The sequence below is a fragment of the Chelonoidis abingdonii genome, chromosome 9 (assembly GCF_003597395.2).
Source record: "Chelonoidis abingdonii isolate Lonesome George chromosome 9, CheloAbing_2.0, whole genome shotgun sequence".
NCBI lineage: Eukaryota > Metazoa > Chordata > Testudines > Testudinidae > Chelonoidis > Chelonoidis abingdonii.
In genome coordinates this window covers 41,926,905-41,946,589 of record NC_133777.1, presented here as the reverse complement: position 1 = coordinate 41,946,589, position 19,685 = coordinate 41,926,905, and positions in this window count along the sequence as shown.

Sequence of the window (19,685 nt, the reverse complement as noted above, 5' to 3'; positions counted from 1 at the left end):
AAAAGGAGCGTAACCTGTCGACGAATGGATATGGCTGTTAGAGGCCAACACCAGTTCAGGGAGATGTTCCTGCCAGGCTCACTTCTTTTTCTGCTGGAGTGTTCTTAGCATGTCGTGAATTGTCGGTTAAATCTCTCTCACTGAGCATTTCCTTGAAGGTGATAGGGTGTTGTTCAGCTTTTGGCTACGCCATACAGTTTACACAATTCAGATATCACCTCTGATTCAAAATTCCTCCACTGATCTGAGTGTAACTGTGTCGGACAACCATAGCACAGAAACCAGTGTTTTATGAGAGTTTCAGCCATTGTCCTCGCTGTCTGGTTTCTAGTTGGAACCGCAACAGTGAATCAGGGGAACATGTCCGTGAGAACCAGTATGTTCTCATAACCCTCTGAAGATCTCTCTTGCCATGTGTAATCCATCGCTAGGACCTCCATTGGGACAGTCACATTAGTACAGGTCAAAGGGGCTCGGTTGGGAGGAAACACATTCTTGGCTAGGGCACACCATTTGCACTGACAGATCCACGCTTGCACGTCGCTGCCCATCGTGGGCCAGTAATAGTTTCTCCTCATCACCTCAAGAGTGCTCCTGTCTCCAAAATGCCCCCTATGATCATGCCTGACTTCATAAACTTGACGATGTAGCGATTGTGATGGGGCAAGGCCAGATGGCTACAGTAAAGTACTGAGAAACAGGTATGTTAGCCCCAGGCTAAACAAATCCCTAGGACCATGGTAACCAAATGGCATTTGCTCCAGGTTAATCAAGGCATCTGGAGCCAATTAAGATCTTTCTAGAAGGCAGTAGAGATAGCTACTTTAATTAGAACACCTGCAGCTAATCAAGGCAGGCTAATCAGGGCACCTGGGTTTAAAAAGGAGCTCACTCCAGTCAGGACAAGGAAGAGCCAGAGAAAGAAGGAAGCGTGTGTGGATGCTGGGACAGAAGCGAGAAGCTGAGATGAGCAGAGTGTAAATCTGCTGGAGACTGATAGGAGGACAAGCATCCTCAGACACTCCAGGAGGAAGTCCTTGGTGGGATTATAAGAGTGTTTTGAAGAGCCCATTTGGGTGAAGTAGCCCAGGGAGTTGTAAGCTGTCCGCAACTGTACACGTAGCCCACTATAGGACAAGCTGCGATCCACAGGCCTGGCTGGAACCGGAGTAGTAGGGCGGGCCTGGTTCCCCCCAAACCTCCCAACTCCTGATCAGACACAGGAGGAGCTGACTCAGACTGTGGGTTCCACAAGAAGGGAAGATCACTGAGGTGAACAAATCCGCCAATAAGCGCAGGACCCACCAAGGTGGAGGAGAAACTTTGTCACACGATACAAGCACCATTAATTGCCACACTTCTTTGCCATTTCAGGGATGATATATTACCTGAAACAGCACACCACGGTGTAATCTAAATCATTCCCACTGTCTGGCTAGCTTCTTAGACCAAGGATATCTGGCCTCAAATCTCCAGTCTGGAGTCATTTGGCTCATGACTGCCACTAAGACAAGTCCAACATCACCTTCTCATTGCAGAGTTTGAATTTACTCCCATGGGTACCCTGAGATTATCACGCTCTCCCCTTTTACCAGATTTTGTACTGCATCCTTTACCGTCACTTCGTCCTTGGGCTTTGGATTCTCTAGCCACAAACACATCTGCATAACATCTGCAAGAATGACTAGGAAGTCTTTCTCCAGATCCTCGCTCTCTTCTGAGTCCTCCTCCAGAGGCAATCTAGACAGGGTGTCAGCACTGATGTTCTGCCTTCCAGGTTTATACCGTACTTCAAAAGTGAACTCAGTGAGTTGAGCCACTCAACGGTGTTCAATTGCAGCTAAGTTAGCTGTTGCCAGCTGTCAACGTGGATTGTGATCTGAGATTACAGTGAATTGAGAGTACGCTAAATAATCCTTAAATTTTTCAGTGATAGCCCACTTCAAGGCCAACAGTTCTAGTTTAAAAGCACTGTCATTTTGGTCATTTCTTTCCGACCTCCTCAGCCCTTGGCTTGCATATACGATCACACACTTGGCCCCCTCTTGTTTCTGGCTGAGCACCGCACCTAGGCCGTGTAGGCTTCCATCAGTTGTCACTATAAATGGCAGGCTAAAGTCAGGATATGCAAGCACAGGTGGTGACATCAGCCGATGTCTTAATTCATCAAAAGCTGTCTGACAGGCATCATCCCACACAAAATATTGGTCCTTTCCCTTCCCTTGGGCAGGTTGGCCCCCTAGTCCACATGAGGTGCAGCAATGTGCGCAAATTTTGGAACAAATCCTCTGTAATAGCTCATGATACCTAGAGCCTGCCACACTTGCTTGGCATTCTTGGGGACCGGCCAATTTTCTAGTGCCCTGGTCTTCTCCTCATCTACTTGGATTCCATCCTTCGAAATCACAAGGCCCAAGAATTTGACTTTTTCATGTAGGAGGCAGCATTTGCTTGGCTTCAGCTTCAATCCGTGTTCCTTCAATCATGTGAAGACCATGTCCAATTTTTCCATATGACTCTCGAAATCCTTGGAAAACACAATAACATTGTCCAGGTATATTAGCAAAGTGTCTAGGATATAGTCTCCCAACATCCCCTCCATTAGTCTCTGGAAAGTAGCAGGTGCATTACACAAGCAGAATGGCATATGTGTCCATTCAAACAGCTCAAACGGAGTTGTCACTGCTGTCTTTTCCTTGTCTCGTTCTTGCACTGCAAACCTGGAAATAACCAGAAGTTAAATCGAGGGTCGAAAACATTCTTGCGCATCCTAATGCATCCAGTGACTCTTCCACTTGGGGTAGCAGGTAGGCATCCTTGTGTGTTACCTCATTCAGTTTCCTGTAGTCACAGCAAAATCACACCTCACCATCTTTCTTTATTACAATCACTGCAGGTGATGTCGATGGACTGTGGCTTTCTTTAAGGACACCTTGAGTTACTAGATCCAGGATGTGTTTTTTTACCTCCTGAACACTCGTGGTGGAATCTGCTGGTATCTCTGTTTTATTGGGACAGCATCTCCAGTGGCTATTTGGTGTATCACTGTGGTGGTGTAACCAAAGTCCCACTTATCCCTGGAAAAGGCCTCTTGATGTTTCTCCAGTAGAGCCTGTAAACGTTCAACCTATGTAGGGTGTGACGTTCCACTTTATATAATTTTATGAAAGTATGCTGGTAAGTATAAATATAATGTAACCGAAATATGTTTCATGCAAAAGGTCTTTTGTAAGGTATCATTACAAAGCTTATAATCTACCAAGTGTGGTTATTCTATTTATATAAATTTATTACTCTTGTATCTAAAACTAGAAATCTAAAATATAACTCTAAGGGCCTATTGTAATTATGCAAAGTGTGAGGCATTAATGGCGGTTTGGAATCTTGATGGCTCCCATTAACCTGTTTTACTTGTAAGTCTCCCTGTATACATGTGTGCTGGCAAGTGAGTAATGAAGTCTTGCAGTGACATGTGATCATGTCACCTGAACTGGAATCCATCTTTAACCTGGTGCTTTTCCATTGAGAAGGGTGGGGGAGGAAACCCAGAGGAACAAAAAATTCCCACCTTATGCAAAAGATATATAAGTGGGTGGAAGAAAGAAAAAAGGCTGCCGTCGTGAGAAATCCCCTAGCTACCACCTGAGATGGAACAAGGGCTGTACCAGGGGAAAGGATTGTGCCAAGACTAGGAAGGCGTTCAGTCTGTGAAAAAAGCTTATTAAAACATCTCTGAGGGTGAGATTGTATCTGTATTCAGTTTTATTACTGTATTAAACTTAGATTTACATGTTTTATTTTATTTTACTTGCTAATTCACTTTTGTTCTGTCTGTTACTACTTGGAACCACTTAAATCCTACTTTCTATAGTTAATAAAATTACTTTTTACTTATTAATTAACCCAAAGTATATATTGATACTTGGGGCGATGGGGGGAAACAAGCTGTGCATATCTCGCTATCAGTGTTATAGAGGGCGAACAGTTTATGAGTTTACCCTGTATCAGCCTTATACAGGGCAAAAAGGATTTATTTGGGGTTTAGACCCCATTGGGAGTTGGACATCTAAGTGTTAAAAACAGAAATTCTTCTGTAAGTTGCTTTCAGTTAAGTCTGCAGCTTTGGGGCACGTGGTTCAAACCTGGGTCTGTGTTGAAGCAGATTGGCATGTCTGGCTCAATGAGAGAGGGTGCTGAAGTCCTGAGATGCCAGGGCAGAAGTAGTCTTGGCACATTGGTTGGCAGTTCCCAAGGGGGTTTCTGTGATCCAGCCTGTCAGAGTGGCGTAGTTGATCCGGATCTGTGCACAGCTGATTGTTTTAAGATACTGGTAGTGAGTTTGAAGTGTGGTGGCTGAAGAACATACAAAGTGGTTACTGGTTTGTTATCTTGTTTGCTTATTTTGGGTAAGGGAAATAGGGACAGAAGAGAAAACAAAATTGTCCCTGGGGACTGTCAGTCTCAGGGTCCTGATTTCCCATCGACCCTTCCCCTTTCTTTTGGCACTGGGAGTTAGCCAACCAAAACACCGCCACTAAATGTTAGTAAGGGGACAATAGTCCCCTTACATTACACAAGCATTGGGGCATAGGGTGACCAGACAGCAAATGTGAAAAATTGAGACAGTGGGTAATAGGAGCCTATATAAGAAAATGACCCAAAAAATTGGGACGATCCCTATAAAATCGAGACATCTGGTCACCTTATGGGGGCACCATTTAGGGAGGATTGGTGGCTCAGGCTTCTGTCTAAACTTAAAGCGACAGCATGGCCACACACTCTGTCTCTGTCTTGCCCCCCTGCCACACACACATGCACACTCCCTGTCACACACTCACCCCTTCCACCCTACCCCCCCAAACACACACTTCAGTTGCACAGTGGCTGGCTATGTAGTAGGATGCCCGTGGAACAATGGGACTGAGAAATCTGCCTCACATGCCGCTGCCCCATGAGGCATTGCAACCCCTTCCCAAAGCACCCTACGGCCAGTTGCACAGTGAGATAGCTACCCACAGTGTGCTGCTCTCTGGGTCAATGCAAGAGCTGCTGGTGTGGATGTGCTCTTCCAACACAAGGAGCATAGTGTGGACATGGAACAGCGGTTTAATTAAAGCAGCATAACATTGTTGACAAAACTCTGTAGTGTAGACAAGGCCTTAATGAGGTTTCCAAAGGCCCCCTCTCATGGCTGAGAGCCTGTGCGCCCAATTAGAAACCCCCCTGTAACCAGCAGCAGCGCTAGCAGCCCAGGGACCAGAGGGGAACTCAAAGTACCTCACATGGGTAAATAGCTCCTTGTCACCTAGCTCCTGCACCCCAATGGGCAAGTTTGCCTCTGTCATATTCACTGCTACTGTAGCCCAGTGAGCTCGCTTTCCTTTATTATATTTACTGCTTTGCATTATATTTAGCGGTAATGCAAGTAACCTACAGGCCTGTATCCTGTAAAACATTAGTTTCAGCAAGTTAGCATAAGGCTTGAAACCTATTAACTTAGAACAGATACGCTTTGCACAGATAAATGGCTCAACAGAACACCCCAAGTATTTGGGGAGCTGAAAATAGAGTTTAAGGGAAAGTTCTGACCACAGATACATGAATCAGCCACAGAAGTGTCCTGGCAATAAACTGACGTACATAACAGGTACATGATATACATCTAAGGTTAGCCTGCTTGCTTGCCTATCTTCTTTTCTTATCCGTTTCTTATTTCCTTATGGGTTTGATTATTTGTTTTATTATACTAGATTTATAGATTTATATTAGAGTAAATTTTGGATGTCACACAAGGGATCTGCAGGCCACATCCTGTATGTTGAGCTAAGGCAAGGCTAGCATACATATATTTGGGACTTTTCACCTAGATAAATGGTGATAAACTGAAGCATAAGGTCCGTGTATGGCTGTGAATTTTAACATAGAGGATGCATTAAAGCAGGCTGGCATAGGGGCTTTCCTAAATTCATACTCTTTTAAACGTAACAGGTACGCCACAACTTGGAACTTGGAAAGAACTGAAATAACCGGCTAGGATAAAAATAACAAATGTGATACCTAGCTACAAAAGGGCCATGGTAATGAATGGATGTATATGATAATAAGTTGAGATAATTGATATACTAACCTATAGGAAAAAGACACTCCAACGTCAGTAAGGTGAGGAAATACAAATAAGGAAAAGGGGAAAAGTCCCCCACTGAACATGCATCAACCATAGTGGTGTCAGCGTAACATATTATAAAAGTGGCATCCCAGTCTAGGGGCAATAGGAGAGAGAGATGTAGTCCTTGAGAGGTGCCAGAATGATGGCCACTGGTGATGATGCGGAAGGTGATGGTGATGAGGAAGATGATGACTAACATTTCAGGTTGTTCTACAAGGGGTGGTAGGAGTATAAGGATGTGCAGATGTACATTCTGTAGTATCTCTATCTACCTTACTGAGTTGGGATGTTTGTGACTGTGCTAAATGTATTGATAAACTATATTTGTGAACATAAAAGAGTTCCTATAGTGTGAGTGTTGCAACTGCGCACGTCGGGGTTCCCACTATATAATAATTTGAATAATACTGGGCCTGGTCTTGGGGCAAGAACCTGGAAACCCTCAAAATGATAACTGAGAATTCTTAAGTAATCAATATAATTAATACATAATCTAAAGATCAGGCAACATCTTGATGGAAATCAGAGGAAGTTTTAATATATATACCTCTGCTTCTCAATCAGGAAATAAAAATGTTTCCTTTTTTGAATTAGTCTATGGACACCTGGGAGGTTTTTTTTTTAAATAGTTCCTGAAGTGCTCTTAATCCTACCAGGTTATTACAGCCTTAGAACAAGTCTCTTTACTAACCTCCTTGATATAGAAGTATGCACTTGAAAATGACATTGTTTTAGAGGACATATTTTCTTAACATTGAAAATATATAGTGTCATATTACATTTTCATTAAGGCACAGTTAAGAATCATCCAGTTGGGTCACTGTAGATATATGTTCAGGATTTCTATATTACATTCTAAAACTGAACAGTTTCCAGAGGCTAAAAGATTTTTAGATCAGTCATTTGTAAATGCAAGTTCAATTTTTAAATTTGTTTTGGTGTTTTGAATCTTTACACCTTGACTAGCTCAAACTGGCATGTGTTTTCCTTTGTGCTGGAGAAATATCAGCATTATATAAATAGATTACAATGTTTAAGACTTTATTTCTATTTACTGAGTTACTTAATAAGAAAAGAAAACGTTGCGATTGGAAAAAGTGATAACATTTTTATCTACTGTAAATACGTCTTTACGTGTCTTAGAGCGGATTGGCCAACATGGGTTTCCTATCTACTGTAACATTTTCTTTCCAATCATCACTTTAAAAGCGTTTCGTCTTTCCTTTTTTTTAGGCTAATGTCACCATGCCTCAATGGGTCATAACTGAGAATACCAAATTCAGGACAAGCTGCTGGGAAAAGGGGCAGACCCACCCCAAAACTGGTGGCTATTCTTCTATGAAATATACCAAACCAGCAACAAAAGTAAATGTCTGTCTCACCACACTGGCTAACAAGAAGTCAGAAATTCAGACTCCTTGGGCAGTCCAGTCCTGGATTCAACACCCAGACACTAAGCTTAATGAGTGGTTATTTAAAACCAATTTCATCAACCAAAGGGTCCTCCTGATCCCAAAGGACCAGCCACATACTCAGGTCAATATATAACTCAGATCTTACCCAATAATCACAGAGCTGGGTGGGTAGGAAGGCAGGGATAGTGCAGTGGTTTGAGCATTGGCCTGCTAAACCCAGGGTTGTGAGTTCAAGCCTTAAGGGGGCCATTTAGGTACTTGGATGATTTAGTTGGGGATTAGCCCTGCTTTGAGCAGGGGGTTGGACTAGATGACCTCCTGAGGTCCCTTCCAACCCTGATATTCTAGGATAGCAAGGGATTGGGGGAGGAACCCCTGTAGGAACTGCCCCATTTCAGAGGGCATGTTTATCATGGGGTGGCAGGGAGGCAGGACCGGCGCTAGGGGTTTAGGCACACAGCAATTTTGCTGTCTCACAGCTCTGGTGGAGCTGCCGCAGTGGTGCTATGGGAGGTCCACGGGAGCAGCCGACAGTCCGCAGGCATGACTGTGGCAGCTCCACTGAAGCCGCCTCCAGCAAAATGCTGCCCACCAATAATCCTGGTGCCCTAGGCTGCCTAAATGGAAGCCCCAGTCCTGAGGGGGGGAAGGATAGCTCAGTGATTTGAGCAGGGGTGCGAGTTCAATCCTTGTAGGGGACCACTTACGAATCTCAGGCAAAATCAGTACTTGGCCCTGCTAGTGAAGGTGGGGGCTGGACTCAATGAGCTTTCAGGGTCCCTTCCAGCTCTATGAAATAGGTATATCTCCATATATTTATATTTAATCCTTTAATATCTAAAGGTGATGGCATTAGCTGCTGGCTTATTAAGTATCTGGGTGCTTCCAAATATATAAGATCCTCAGTCCCTTGGTTAGAATGCTCCCATTAATCTAAGTCCATAGTCCAGAGATCAGAGCAGGAAAGAGGCAACATGGAGATGCTTCCAGAACCTTTGATAGCTTCTGCCATGTGGAGGGAAACTCATTGTCCCAAACAAAGGCCTCAGTACAGTTTGTGGAAAAATACAGGCACACAAGATGGAGCTCAGTACCACATGATCTAGTCACATGCCCTTGCATGCTTTGATAAGTCATGGCAGGGGCCATAACCCATATTCTAGCTAGAAAGTACACATGAAAATCCATTAAGTGTGGACAGGCTTCTTCCATGGCCCACTGTGTTTGTTGATGGGGTCATAACTATAAATGGAAGGGTAACAGCCCTCCTGTATACAATTCTATAAAATCCCTCCTGGCCAGAGGCACCAAAATCCTTTAACCTGTAAAGGGTTAAGAAGCTCAGGTAACCTGGCTGACACTTGACCCAAAGGGCCAATAAAGGGACAAGATACTTTCAAATCTTGGGGCGGCGGGGAGGGGGTTAGGGACTTGGGAACTATTTGGGGGAAGGCAGAGTTCCAAGTGGCTCTTCCCTAAGATTTGGAACATGCTTGGTGGTGGCAGTTTACTGTTAACCTAAACTGATAAATAAGCTTAGGGGGTCTTTCATGAGGGTCCCCACATCTGTACCCTAAAGTTCAGAGTGGGGAAGGAACCCTGACATGGACCATCACTTGAATACTCCATTCAGAATGCATTGGCTAGACTGGATTTAAACTGCCTTGTGGGTGTTTCCACAGGAGAAAAAAACATTTTAAATACAGGTACATGGTCAATATTCATAATTTCAGATACAAAAATGATGCATGCATACAAATAGGATAATCATATTCAGCAAATCATAACTTTTCCATTGACACCTTTTGTGACATATTTTGTACAATATTTGTTGCAGTTATACAACTGTGGTAGCAACAATGATCTACACGCTCATATTTTAATCATATAACATCACAGATAGTGCCAAAATGAATTTCTTCTCCAATTTATTAGTTATTCCATGTTTTAGAAGAATATTTGAGGGGAAACTCAACTACTTTAGACTTCAAAACTTTTTAATGGGAAATGAGATATAAAAAGTGAGTGTGTATATTTGCTACTTATAATTTTCCAAAAGGTAATATAAATAAAAATTAAAAAGTATTGGGTTTTTGAGGGTGATTGGCATGACATTGTAAGGACAAAAAGAACGAGGAGTACTTGTGACACCTTAGAGACTAACAAATTTATTTGAGCATAAGCTTTCGTGGGCTAAAACCCACATCATCAGATGCATGCAGTGGAAAATACAGTAGGAAGAGATAGATATAGATATACAGAGAACATGAAAAAATGGGGGTTGCCATACCAACTCTAATGAAACTAATCAATTAAGGTGGGCTATTATCAGCAGGAGAAAAAAAAATCTTTTGTGGTGATAATTAGGATGGCCCATTTCAAACAGTTGACAAGAAGGTGTGAGTAAGTATGGGAAAAATTAGCATAAGGAAATAGTTTTTAGTTTGTGTAATGACCCATCCACTCCAAGTCTTTATTCAAGCCTAATTTAATGGTGTCCAATTTGCAAATTAGTTCTAGTTCTGCAGTTTCTCATTGGAGTCTGTTTGAAAGGACAATGATATTGAGCAAATGTTATGCATGAATTTGATTTACTAGTTAAAGTTATTAGTTCTTGTATTAAGACTCCAAAACTGACACAGGAAAGTAAATGCAAAGCAATGCACACTGGAAAACATAATCTCAGCTATACATATAAAATGATGGAGCCTAACTTAGCTGTTGCTACTCAAGAAAGATCTTGAAATCATTGCAGATAGTTTTCAGAAAACATCTGCTCAATGTGCAGCAGCAGTCTAAAAAGCTAAAATGTTAGGAACCATTAGGAAAGAGAGAGATAACAAGATAGAAAATATTATATTGCCTCTATATAAATCCTGGTACACCCATATCTTGAATACTGTGTGCAGATGTGGTTGCCTCATCTCAAAAAAATATATTGGAATTGGAAAAGGTACAGAAAAGGGCAACAAAAATGTTGAAGGGAATGGAACGGCTTCTGTATGAAGAAAGATGAAAGACTGGAACTGTACAGCTTGGAAAAGAAACGACTAAGGGGGGATATGATTGAGGTCTATAAAATCATGACTGGTGTGGAGAAAGTAAATAAGGAAGTGTTATTTACTTCTTATAATACAAGAATCAGGGATCAACCAATGAAATGAATATGCAGCAGATTTAAAACAAACAAAAGGAAGCATTTCTTCACACAACGCAGAGTCAACCTGTGGAACTCATTGCCAGGAGATGTTGTGAAGGCCAAAATTATAATAGGGTTAAAAAAAAGAACTAGGTCAATTCATGGAGTATCCATAAATGGCTATTGGCCAGGATGGGCAGATATGCAACCCCATGCTCTGAGTGTGGTAGTGTCCCTAGCCTCCGTTTGCCAGAAACTGGGAATGGGTGTCAGGGGGTGGATCACTTGATGATTACCTGTTCTGTTCGTTCTCTGTGAAGCACCTGGCATGGACTACCGACAGAAGACAGAATATTGGGCTAGATGGACCATTGGTCTAACCAAGTATGGGCATTCTTATGATACTTCAAGGCTTAGGATAGGGAATATCTTGCTGTATTATCTCCAGATTTTTCTAAATTTACATATAAACTTAAAATATGAGTTTAACTGGTGTTTGTATTTTTTCTTTAAATAGGAATTAGATACAGTGCTCCTATTAGTAATTGCTAAGTTATGTGCCAAAAAACCTAGAGTTTTCAGGTGCCTAAGTAGTTCCTGGAATCATGGTTAAAGTTTGCCCCCTTCTCCAATCTAAAATAGTGCCCCTGTTGTGGCATCAATCTCCGTAAAACCTTCTCACTTACTAACTATGGCAGCTTGACTTAGGATGGCCCCAAGCAGCCAAGCTCAGCCCAAGCCCCTATATGCACAGGAATGGACTGGGAAATAAACCCTCAGAGCTGGGCTCAGAGACCTTGGCACAATCAGCCTGCAGGGAAGGCAACTGAGAGGAAATTGGACAATACCATCTATCCAGGGAGGGCGGCTTGAGAGTGGGAGGGGGCTGATCACTCTCATTAATCCCCCAGTGGCAAAGAACTGTGCTGCAGCAGGCAGCGCTAGGGTGGAATGTGATGGGAATGGGCCAGAGCAAAGTCCTGTGCATTCTGCAACACTGCAGCATTCCCCCAGTCGCAGGATTATGTTCCAGAATCCCAGCTGCTTTTCAAATTAGGGTGGTAGCAAAAATAATCCTGATGGGACCAGATAACAGGAGGTCAGGGATCCAGAGGTGGTATCCAATTTGCAGTCAGGGAGCTGGGGAAGCAAGAAGTGCAGGCTGGCAAGCAGGGTCACTTTAACTCCAATGTCGGAGCCAAGGCCCAGGGATTGGAGCCAGGCCGCACAGAGAGAAAAAGGGAAAACATCCATCTTCCAAAAGAATCACTGTTAGAATTAGTGATCTAGGCATTTTACCTCAGAGTGTTTTCAACAGCTTGTGTGGGCTGGGGGACGGGAGGCAAGCTAGCAGCTGGGGGTAGGGTTCCTAGCCCTTTAAGAGCAGTCCAGGTGAGTGAACCAGCTGCCCAGGAGTCAGCAAAATAGTCCCAAACACCCGGCTCTCTAGGAATCCTGTCAATCCCATTCACCCCAACACACAGGATCAATCCCTACAGTGTGTTCCCAGCAGCAGCCTCCTTTGAAATGGCCCTTCCCACCTCTTATCTACAAGCACTCTGCACAGTCTCATGGATCATGCTTGGGGAAGATCATCGCCTTTTCCCTTCCTGTTGATCTAGCATGCTAAAGCCCCCTCTTCTCCTCATAGGTCAGAAGGGACCAATATGATCATCTAGTCTGACCTCCTGCACAAAGCAGGCCACAGAACCCTACCCATCCACTTCTATACAACCCCTAACCTATGTCCGAGTTATTGAAGTCTTCAAATTGTGGTTTGAGGACTCTCAAGCTGCAGCAGATTCCGACCAGCAAGCGACCCATCACCATGCTTGCTGCAGGGCGAAAAACCTCCGGGCTCTCTTGCCAATCTGCTCTGGAGGAAATCCTCATACCTGACCCCAATATTGGCGATCAGCTAAACCCTAGCATCGTGGCAAGACTAACCTGCCAGACTAAGAAAGAATTTCTCTGCAGGTAACTCAGTATCCCTCCACCACAGATCATTATGCAGATCTTATCTGCACTGATAATCCAAGATCCAATTGCCAAATTAAACTATCCTCTTAATCATCCCTTCCAAACTTACATCAAGCTGTCTTAAGCCAGATATTCTTTTTTGCCCCACTACTCCCCTCGGAAGCGTTCCAAAGAAACTTTTTTTCACCCTCTATGGTTAGAACGCTTCGTCTATATTTCAGCCTAGACTCCTAATGTGTCATTCTATACCATTTGTCCTTGGTGTCTAATTTGTACTAAGCCTTTAAAATAATTCCGTACCTGGCCTCCCCAATTAATCCCCCTGAATGATTTATTTTATACGAGCAAGCATATCCCCCGTGCAGCCTTTCTTTTGGCTGGCTAACAAGCCAGCTCTTTTCGTCTTCTTTTCATAAGGCAGGTTTTCCATTCCTCGCATCATCCTAGTAGCCGTCTGCTAACCCTGTTCCAGTTTGACTTCATCCTTCTGATAAACATGGGAACCAGACCTGCACGGCAGATATTGCCCGTGTGAGTCTCACAGTGCCTTATAACAGCACTAACACCTCCTTATCTTTGCTGGAAATACCTCGCCTGATGCATCCTAAAATCGCATTTGCTTTTTTAACGGCCATATCGCATTGGCGGCTCATAGTCATCCTGCGATCAACCAATACTCCAAGGACCTTCTCCTCCTCTGTTGTTACAAACTGATGCGTCCCCAATGTATATCTAAAATTCTTATTATTAATCCCTAAGTGCATGACCACATCACCCCCCCACACATACATACACTGAGTTTCCCTCATAGGCACCTGCCTTTTCCCACCTCACATTCAACATCCTCACCCTCCATACCTCATCCCACAGCCATCGCTGCTCTCCGCATCCCTCTTACTCCCAACATTCACCCCAGCCTTCTCCTTGCTGCTCCCTTCATCTCCTCCCACTCTTGATTCCACCCTCAGGCTTGGAACAGGTTTCCAGTTCCCCCTATTAGAGTTCTGAAATCTCTCTGATCCATCCCCCACTGTCAGACATCACTTGGGGCACAAGTTAGGCTCCCCCATCCCCATCTATCCTGGGCCACTCTTTACATGTCCTATAATAGTAAGTTCTTCTGAGTAGTGGTCAATGGACAGATTCTTTTGGACAGCTGCTTTTGTGGGTTCCTCCAGCTGGCCAATGGCAAACGCTCTGACTTCCCTCTGAAACATGTGTGCCAGAGATTTCCACCTGTTTTTCTGGATAACTTTAGAGTAAGGAGATTATTTAATTTCAGAGTTTGTTAAAATACATTCTATTTAATATCTAGTATTTGTTGAAGGTATCAGCTTTCATGGGCATTTGGGCGGCTGTCCCTTTGAAGGATTCCAGCTTTCACATCCATATATTAAGACAGAAGTAACATTTCAGTTGAAGGTTCATCATTTAGTTTTTAAGTTGTAGATTTTTCAATGACCAAAAGTAGTTTAAAGCAGTGAATGCAGCTGGTTAATGCGTGGCATTTCCTTCTGGACATATGCACTGGCTTGCACATTACTGCCTAGGTATACAGATTAACTCACTCTTTGTCTTCCAATGTAATGTTTGAGGAGGGAGTTGCTGGGAGTTTCATTAGATTCATAGATTCCAAGGCCAGAAGGAACCATTATGATAATCAACTTCTCCTTTCTTTCAATTTATATATATATATATTTTTATATTTTATAGCTGCTTTCACTTTGCCTCTAAACCAGGTTGGGTTTTTTAAAACCAGTTTGGCCTTCTTCCTTAATTCTGGGACTGTGGCTCTTTAGGCACACTTAGAAAGGTGTTCTTAAATCATTTCCAATTATCATTGACATATTTCTGATTAATTCTTCCTCCCAGCTGATTTGGCTCATAATTGTTTTCAGCTTTGTTTTTCTTGAGTTTGATCTTCATTCTTGCCACACATAAATTAAGGTCACTTCTGACATCAAGCTCCTCTGTCCACTCATATGTCCTGCAGAGCTGATCTAAATGTCCTTCTAATACATAGATGGTCAGTCTGATTCCTGGTGACTCCATCTGAGGAATTCCAACTTTCTTTATCTATATCTTTGTGTGGAAATGGTGTTCCACTGATTATGAGCCTTGATTCCTATCTACCAGTCTTTCATCATTCTGAGTTTGGGAACCAAGGCTGTGATTTCTCCACTCCATTGTTGTCATCTCCAACCTGAGAATTGAAGTCCCCCATCACTAAGCAGGGAATTTTGTCAATCAGCATTTGCAGACAATTGTAGGAATGATCTTTGGTCTCATCATAATAGCTATTTGTTGGTGTGTAACATAGAATTGTCATTTTCTTGTATTTGTTTGAAACCTGGCTTGGCACAATCAGCTGTTAATGTCTGGGAGTGAATATTCTACTTTGAAAGTTATAATTAAGGCAATTTCCTCCCTCTGAGAAGAAACCATTTTGCCTCTCCAAATATATTATGGTTTTGTTTTCATTTTTAAATTGCCTTTTTTTTTTGGCTCCTGGCCATCAACTTTCACTTATTCCAAGGTTTTTGAGACCAGATTTGTCCATTTATTTTGCTTCTGTGCAGCTTTTGTTGTTACAGCCGTTGTTCTAATGCTCCAGAAACCTACACTCATTGTTTGTTTTACCTTCAGTAAAGACTTTCTCAGAATTGTGGTTTTACCATGATTTGCCATTTCTGCCAAGACAGATACATTACTTTGGCATGGTGTAGGCTGAAACGGCTACCTTGTGTCTGTACCTTGCCATTTTTAAAAGGATCGGTTGGTTGGCCTAGCCCCAACCCAGAGGACCAGTGGGCTGCTTTTCATCTGGGACCCACCCTTTGACTTGTTTGGCTTGAGTAGCTCTACCGGAGTTAAATTCCCGTTGGCATTATCTTCCCCCCAGTTATACCTGCCTGAGAGCCAGGATTGGCAAGATTCAGCTGTGAGCCAATACCTGCTTTTCTGACCATACAAGTGTCTGAACTCTCAACACCATATAGAGCTAGACTGGAGGCTTTATCCCACCAGGGTGGGGAGATTCTCAGCCCCATGGGACCCAGTGCTCACGTCTAGCCCTGAAAGGCCAAGAAGGGGACTCAAAGTCCTGACATTTTTAGGTGTAGAGTCGCTATTTTAGGTTACTTTGGAGTTTTAATCAGTTTTTTTTTTCTCTCCCTCTCTGAGCTCTGGGCAGTTGGACTCTTGATAGCTGGACACTTGGCTTCACAAGGAATAGAGGCAATAACATTTATTAGACTTTTGCAAACTTGTCTTCAGTGGGGATGGGGAGCTGGTTCATTGGTTCTGCCTTGTGTTAGAACAGCATTCTTCCCCTTGAGCTTTTATAGCTTAGCTGCTGGTTTGATGTGTGTGCCTCCCTGTCTTTTCTTTTGTGATAAGGGAGCCTGATTTCTGGCTCTCTGACACGTGTTTAGTAGTTTGTTTTGCCTTTTATGGAATGTTTTTCTGTTACTGGTATTTGATCATACCACGAAATGAAAATAAACCCAACAAATTCCCCTAGCCCGGGGCTGTTAATGTTAGATCCGGCCCTTCTTCAGGAAGTGCACTTAGCGAAATGGCTTAGGAACCACCAGACATGACAGATGGGAATGGCAGGTCTTTGAATCTTTGCGAACCATCTCATTGCCCAATCCCACCCCCTATCCACCTGTGTCTCTTACCATGTCCCAGCCACTCTGCCTGAGATGCCAGCCTCAGTGGCCTCTTCGTCTGCTTCTCTCATAGCTGGCTTTGCACTCTCATTCATCCCGCCCCTCACACAGGAAATGCTGTCCCCTAAGCAGGTCTGCAAGACTGCTGTCCACTCCTCATTGAAATCCATTCTTAAGATACACAGCTGCCCTGACGCCTATGAGAAATTAGCCTTCTAACAATGGGGCAGTGGGCAGAGATGCTGACTTTCCATTGTGCCAAGGGGTGCTCAAGCCCTGGCTCTGCCTCAGGCCCCTCCCCCACTACACTTCTTCCCCCAAGGCCATACCCACACATTTCCCATTTTGTGTGTGTGAAACTGATTGCTCCGTCTTAAATGGAGTACTTTGCATTCATCCTTACTGAATGTCATCCTATTTACTTCAGACCATTTCTCCAGTTGGTCAAGATCATTTTGAATTTTAATCCTATCCTCCAAAGCATTTGCAACCCCTCCCAACTTGGTATCATCCGCAAACTTTAAAAGTGTACTCTCTCTGCCATTATCTAAAACATTGATGAAGATATTGAACAGAACCGGACCCAGAACTGATCCCTGCAGGACCCCACTTGATATCTCCTTCCAGCTTGACTGCAAACTACTGATAACTACTCTCTGGGGATAGTTTTCCAACCAGGTATGCACCCACCAGGTAGCTCCATCTAGGTTGTATTTCTCTAGTTTGTTTATGAGAGGGTCATGCAACACCATATCAAAAGCCTTACTAAAGTCAAGATATACCACACTTACTGCTTGTTAAAGAAAGCTATTAGATTGGTTTGAAACAATTTATTTTTGACAAATCCATGCTGACTGTTACTTATCACCTTACTATCTTCATGGTGTTTGCAAACTGATTGCTTAATTATTTGCTTCAGTATCTTTCCGGGTACGGAAGTTAAGCTGAGTGGTCTGTATTTCCCCAGGTTTTTCTTATTCCCCTTTTATAGATTGGCACTATATTTTCCTTCTCTGGTTCTCTGGACTCTCTCCTGACTTTCATGACTTTTTGAAGATAATTGCTAATGGTTCAGATATCTCCTCAGTCAGCTCCTTGAATATTCTAGGATGTATTTCATCAGGTCCTGGTGACGTGAAGACATCTAACTTGTCTAAGTAATGTTTAACTTGCTCTTTCCCTATTTAGCCTCTGATCCTACCTCATTTTCATCAGTATTACGTTGGATGTCCAATTGCTACTAAACTTTTTGGAGAAAACTGAAACAAAAAAGTAGTTTAGCACTTCTGCCATTTCCACATTTTCTGTTATTGTTTTTTCCCCCTCATTGATTAACGGGTCTACCCTGTCCTTGGTCCTCCTCTTGCTTCTAATGTATTTGTAGAATGTTTTCTTGTTACCCTTTATATCTCTAGCTAGTTTAATCTCATTTTGTGCCTTGGCCTTTCTAATTTTGTGTCTACATTCTTATGTTATTTGTTTATATTCATCCTTCGTCATTTGACCTAATTTTCACTTTTGTAGGACTCTTTCTGAGTTTCAGATCATTGAAGATCTCCTGGTTAAGCCAGGGTGGTCTCTTGCCATACTTCCTGTGTTTCCAACACAGTGAGATAATTTGCTCTTGTGCCCTTAATAACATCTCTTTGAAAAACTGCGAACTCTCTTGAACTTAGGGCTTGTCTGCACTGGCTATTTACAGCGCTGCAACTTTCTCGCTCAGGGGTGTGAAAAAACACATCCCTGAGCACAGCACGTTTCAGCACTGTAAAGTGCCAGTGTGAGCAGTGCACCAGTGCTGGGAGGTGGGGGTTTTTTAAGAGTGATGGGAGAGCTATCTCTCAGCGCTCTGCTGTGACTACACAAGCCACGTTAAAGCACTGCTGCAGCAGCGCTTTAGCGTGGCCGGTGTAGACTAGCCCTAAGACTTGGTTCCCAGGGAATTTTACCTAATAATTTCCTGAGTTTTTGCTAAAGTCTGCCTTCTTGAAATTCATTATCTTTATTGTGCTGTGTTCCCTCTTACCATTCCTTAGAATCATTAACTTTATCATTTCATGATCACTTTCACCCAAGCTGCCTTCTACTTTCAAATTCTCAACCAATTCCTCCCTATTTATCAAAATCAGATCTAGAACAGCCTCTCCCCTATTAGCTTTCTCCAGCTTCTGAAATAAAAAATTTGTCTCCAATACATTCCAAGAACTTGGATAATCTGTGCCCTGTTGTGTTATTTTCCCAACATATATCTCGGTAGCTGAAGTCCCCCATCACTACCAAGTCCTGTGCTTTGGACGATTTTGTTAGTTGTTTATAAAAAGCCTCTCCCACCTCTTCTTCCTGGTTAGGTGGTCTGTAGTAGATCCTACCATGACATCACCTTTGTTTTTTACCCCTTATATTCTTACTCAGAGACTTTCAATAAGTCTATCTCCTATTTGCGTCTCAACTTCAGTCCAAGTGTATACATTTTTGATATACAAGGCAACGCTTCCTCCCTTTTTTCCCTGCCTGTCCTTCCTGAGCAAGCTGTCTATTAAAACTTTCTTGAGTGCAATTTTGTGCCTTCATAAAATTGAGTCAAAATGTTTGTGTTCGCAATGAACTGTAGATACAAATGTTAGAAATTAGATTTTGAGCTACTGCTAGCTGTGCTCCCAATTTCTTATGTGCGCAGAAACAATTTTAAAGCACTCCCCACTAGTGATTAGACTGGTGTGACTGTAGGCAGAGTTTGGCTCAGAGTTTCTGTTTCTGACACGTACCCAGAGCAGTGTTAACATGGGAACATGGTTTTGCATAGCAGCAGCTAAAGGAGATTTGGCTGCTTCATCCTGTAGAGTAAAAAGTAAAATAAAGCAATAAAATTAGTAAAATAGCGTTTTAAACTGGTGTCATTTGGGGCATGTCGATTCCCTCTCCTAACAGTAGGCTTGGCAGAATTCAATATTTTTTAAATAGTTTCAGTGGATAATATTGATGTTCATTTTTAAGCTTTAAAATTCATTTTTGATTGATATAAATGGTCAGTTGCAGGAAGTTATGAGGGATTAGACAATAATTCGGTTATGCCAGTAAATATCGAGATTCAAAAAGTTAACACTCTATAGCCAATAAAATACAAATTGTCAATATCACATGTTAAAATATACAAAGGAAATATCATTAAATCAAATCTAAGAAGTTCTCAAAAAGCGTTTTTGTTACTTTGCCTATCTGTGCATTTCAAGTTTTATGGATGGAAATATCTTTACATGGTTTTCTTTGTGTACGATGAAATCAATGTTTACTGACAATTACCAATAAACATC